General features: G+C 42.8%; 1 long non-coding RNA gene across 1 annotated transcript in view; it reads right to left on the bottom strand.

Annotated features, from left to right (window-relative positions):
• Nucleotides 1–1,544: 1,544 nt before the first annotated feature.
• Nucleotides 1,545–5,300, bottom strand: part of LOC125616672 — a 9,789-nt gene continuing 6,033 nt past the window's right edge. Inside the window, exon 2 of the long non-coding RNA XR_007347412.1 lies at nt 1,545–1,710. This is a non-coding gene — a long non-coding RNA (uncharacterized LOC125616672). The remainder of the gene's footprint in view (nt 1,711–5,300) is intronic.

The raw sequence follows: 5,300 nt of genomic DNA, 5'->3' as shown, positions 1-5,300 counted from the left end.
AACTCAACTTAGATTCAAACTGTCATAAGCCAAATTCATCTTCTTCATTTCTTGCAATAACTAGCAAGTTCCCACATAAATGCTTTGTCATTCCAGCCTTCTCCAGGCAACCCATACATGTGGTCATCCAGGCTTTAGCTCTCAGACTAAGGGCATGGCTGTGGGATGGAGGGGCAGGGACTGGCTGAGAGGTATTTGGAAGAAGCAGAACTTGATGGTGAATTGATCAATAAATACCTTCTGAACACAAATAGGAAGCACCATTTGTCACACAGAAGGAAGGAAGAAGGGATTGGTGATGAGATCACACCACTAGGTATTAGTGGGTGCTAAAAGATTTCCCAGAGAAGAAGCTTTTTGACAAAACCAGAGCATGCTCTGTAGAAGGGGTATCATTTTATGTGGTCCTTAAAGAATAGAGAAAGAATCCTGGATAGTGAGGGAGTTGGGAAGTGCTGCTTATTTAAAGCAGCACACAGTTTTGTTTTATTGGTTTGTTTTCTTTGCTGGGGATTGAACGCAAGGCCCCGCATGTGCTAGGCAAGTGCTCTACCACTAAGCTACATCCCCAGCCCTGAATGGTTTTCTACATGTTTACTTCTAAATAACAAAGGACTGGCAAAAGTAGGAGGCCTAGAACTATACTACAGAGCAAGAGTAACAAAAACAGCATGGTATTGGCACCAAAATAGAGTTGTAGACCAGTGGTACAAAATGGAGGACACAGAGACAAACCCACATTATTACAGTTATATTAGACAAAGGTGTCAAAACATACATTGGAGAAAAGATAGCCTCTTCAACAAATGGTGCCAGGAAAACTGGAAATCCATATGCAACAAAATGAAATGAAACCCCTCTCTCTCTCACCATGCACAAAACTCAACTCAAAGTGAATCAAGGACATAGGAATTAAATGGTAGACACTTGCGCCTATTAGAAGAAAAAGTAGGCCCAAATTTCCATCATGGCGGATTAGGCCCTGACTTCCTTAATAAGACTCCTATAGTGCAAGAGTTAAAAATTAAGAATCAATAAATGGGATGGATTCAAATTTAAAAGCTCATAGCAAAAAAAGAATCAGTATATGATATGTCAAGAGCTTTGTAATGTTTTGAACAACCAATAATAAAAAAAGATGCCACTGGGAAAAAAAAAAAGAATCAGTGAGGTGAATAGAGAGCCTACAGCTTGGGAGCAAATTTTTACCACACATACATCAGATAGAGCACTAATCTCTAGGATATACAAAGAACTCAAAAATCTTAACACCAAAAAAAAAACAACCCGATCAATAAGTGGGCCAAGGAACTGAACAGACACTTTTCAGAAGATGATATACAATCAACAAATATATGAAAAAAATGTTCAACATCTCTAGAAAATAGAGAAATCAAATCAAAACTACTCTTAAGATTTTATCTCACTCCAGTCGGAATGGAAGCTATTATGAAGACAAACAACAATAAGTGTTCGTGAGGATGTCGGGTAAAAGGCACACTCACACATTGCTGGTGGGACTGCAAATTGGTGCAGCCAATATGGAAAGCAGTATGTAGATTCCTTGGAAAACTGTGAATGGAACCACCATTTGACTCAGCTATCCCTCTCCTTGATCTATATCCAAAGGACTTAAAAACAACATACCACAGGGTCACAGTCACATTAATGTTTCTAGTAGCACAATTCACAATAGCTAAACTGTGGAATCTAGATGTCCATCAGATGATGAATGGATAAAGAAAATGTGGTATATGTACACAATGGAACACTTTCAGCATTAAAAGAGAATAAAATCATGTTATTTGTAGGTAACTGAATGGAATTGGAGAATATAATGCTAAGTGAAGTTAGCCAATCCACCAAAAAACAAATGCCAAGTGGTTTCTCTGACATAAGGATGCTGATTCATAATGGAGTTGGTTGGAGAGCATGGGAGGAATAGGTGAACAGAAAAGTGGCCTGAACATAGCTGTCCAGAGGCTGCACAGCAAACTAGTGTTTGAAACTTTGTGTTTTTCAATCAGCAAGTGGAGAGCTGAAGCTGGCCACCATGTGGAGGAGGCCACACTGTAGCTGTTATGCAGCCCCCTGTGAGGTGATGGCAAACATTGCCATACTGCTCCAGCAAGTACCTACTGTGTGGCTTAGGGTACCTAGAAGAACGTGAGTGAGACAGGCACAGAGAAGTCTGTATCTGGGGATTCAAGCATGAGATACAGAAGGGAGTGCAACTTGCTTTCCCTTTGAGCTGGCGGCTCATGTGACCAGCTGAAGAGGCTCAGGAAACTGAATAGGTGGCCATGCTTCTTTTCAGAGATTAAATCTGAAGGCTGTCTTTGTGGGCAGTGGAATGTGTGCGATCTGTGGATGTTGGCTCCCCTGCCCCACAGGTAGAATTCTCAGGAAGCTACTGAAATCCAGAGTGTCAGCCAGAAATCAACATCTGCCCAGCCCTAGGGTTGTGTTGATCTAAAACTCCAGAGCAAATACCACCCAACAAAGATCCTAAGATCCACTGGATCTCCCCACTTAGAATTCTGCAGTAGCCCCACCTGGGAGTGCATCTATCTGGTTTGTCCAGACAAAACTCTAATGGCAGCACTTCCCATTCCTTCTTACCTTGTACTGTGAGAGTGGAAGTGGAAAACTATTTCAACCAACTTCAGTTTTAGACCACTCCAGATGGTAACACAGTGAGCAACACAAAACGAGGAACGGTTTAACAACCTCCAGCCCTTGCACACTTGCTCGCTGGAGCTGTCTTCTCTGTCACTGTAGAAGAAAGGGAAAGGACAGTTGGGCATAGGCTGCATGGATTGGTTTGTGGAAATATACACACACATGTATGTATTTGTTTCTTTTTTTCTCATTACCATTTTCTATGGTTGTGATTTTTCCATGTCTTTTGACCGTTAGTGCCTTTTGTTTGTTTGTCTTGGTTTGGTTTTGTTCTGCTTTGCTTCTCTTGTTTCTCTTTTTGCTTTCTTCTCCCTCTTATAGCCAAATTCTCTTTTTCTTTCTCCCAATACTTACTTTGCTTTTTAAATTTCTTTTTTTCTGGGGCTCGCTTTGTGGCTAGGTGGTAGTGCACTTCCCTGGCAAGTGTGAGGCACTGGGTTCAATTCTCAGCATCACGTATAAATAAATAAATGAAATAAAGGTCCATCAAGAACTAAAATATGTATTTTAAAAAATTTCTTTTTTTTTCTCCTCCTTCTTTATACCCATCGTTTGGTAAAGCTCTTTTGCTTTCTCTCTCTTCACATTTAAACTTTCTGTCACATTTTCTTTTCTCTTAATGAACTGCATTTTTACCATGTTGAGAACTAACTGGTTGATATAATCCATGCCCTGCCCCATTCATGTTGTGGCAGTCATTAGTACATGAAAGCGTGGTTGACAGCTGCTATTTAATACCCACTCTTATTCTCAGCTATTTATTATTTTTGCTTTCAGGAATTGCTGACCCCACCATTCCTGTTTTTGTAATTAGTGTCACAGATGTCATAGTAGGCACTGGGTATTTATTTTAGTGCTGTATATATGCTTCTATTATTGCTGTTTTTTATTTCCCCCTGTCCTGCAAGGTGTTAGGAATCTACTGGAACACTACAGGGTAGAGATTCTGCAGCAGAGCTACACCTGGCCAAGAAATAGCACAACTTGTTCCACACATAAATTGACCATGTTCACACTTCAGCGATGCTTTAACACAAAGAAGAAAAAAGAAAAAACCCGCAAACTATCAAACAGACTCCAAGTAGGAATGGCTGGGCATGGGACTCAGGTCTCACTAATGGATATCCACTCCTACAGCAAAACAGAATTAACTCCAAAGACTGGAACCACACCTACAAGTGGTTTCCATCTAGATTTCTCTAGAATACTTTGGCAAGAAAAGTTTATGCCGTAAAAAGGCCCACATGTAAGAGTGGAAGAGAAATCCATTCCAACAGATTCTAAAACCCTACACAAGAATACAAGAAACATGAAAAACAAGGTACCATGGTGCTTCCTAAAGTGCATAATTCCTCAAGAATAGCCCTCAAAGATATCAAAGTGGATGGCATAATAAGAATGATTATAAAAATGATCAGTGAATTCCAAGACAACACAGAAAAATGATAGAATGAATTAGAATACGAAGGAGAAATTTAGTAAGGAGATAGAGATATCATAAAAGAAGTAAACAGAAATCTTGCAAATGAAGGACACAATAAAATAAAATGTTCAGTTGAAAGTCTTTCTCCTAGAGTAGGTCACACTGAAGACAGAATCTCAGAGCTGGAAGACAAAGTGGTTGACCCTGAATTTTTATTTACACAGTATTAAAGACAAGAAAATGACCATGAGCAGAATATACAAGGACTCTGGGACATTAAGAAGCCAACTTTAAGAATCCCTGGCAGGAGCTGGAACATGGCGGCGGGCAGGGAGGCAGCACTCCCATCACCTCCTCAACCTTGCAGACAGAGAGAGACCTCAGAACAACTGGATGCTGCCTGCTAAGAAACTCCCAGCAAAATTCTGCTGAAATGAGACCTAAGTGGGGATTTTGGGCCTCTCACAGGCGGCAGCTTGCTCAGGCGCGGGTGAATCTGGGCCATCCCGCAAGCGGAGATGCTGGCCGGTTGTTTGGCGGCCCGCCGCAGATGGAGTCGTCTCAGCACTACCTGAGACCCACGAGCGGTGTAAAGAAATGAAGAGTTGGACCCTTTGAAGAGGTTGCTAACCAAACCTCCATGAGACAGCGGACCAAGAACTGAGATCGGGACCTAGGAGAGACAGACCAGACCCAGCCTTCCCATTGGACACCCCAGCAAGGGGACCAGAGTCCACCATAGCAGAGAATTGATGTCACCAGAGTTCGGTGATAGGATCCCTTCCCAGCCAAATCGGTGACAACAGGTGTGTGACTCTCACCCCACCAGATACATAACAGTGGGGAAATCTCAAAAATCTCTCCCCATCTCTCCGTGGGCGTGATTATAGGAGCCGAGGGAAATAGGAGGGACACCTGACCTCCAACTCCCCCTTCCACCAGCAGCGACATCCGAGGCCTTTTTCGCCAGCTCTCAGCAGCGTGGCTACCAGAGGTGACCAGGCAAAATAAGCTGATGGCCCCCAGCTCACCCGCTCCACAACCTTGGGGTCTAGGTGAATGGCAAACAGAGAGAGTGCCCAGTTGTTCAGGAGAACAGGGCACCCAGGGGGGTGCAAGTGTAACTAGATCTGTGGAGAATACCACCGGTGAGTGGGGCCTGGCTGGCAGGAGAAGTGGGGCGGGGGGTGGGGGG

This window comes from Marmota marmota, unplaced genomic scaffold, assembly GCF_001458135.2.
Source record: "Marmota marmota marmota unplaced genomic scaffold, marMar, whole genome shotgun sequence".
Taxonomy (NCBI): Eukaryota; Metazoa; Chordata; class Mammalia; order Rodentia; family Sciuridae; genus Marmota; species Marmota marmota.
Note: the sequence above shows the minus strand (reverse complement) of the source record. Positions and strands in the feature narration are given on the sequence as shown.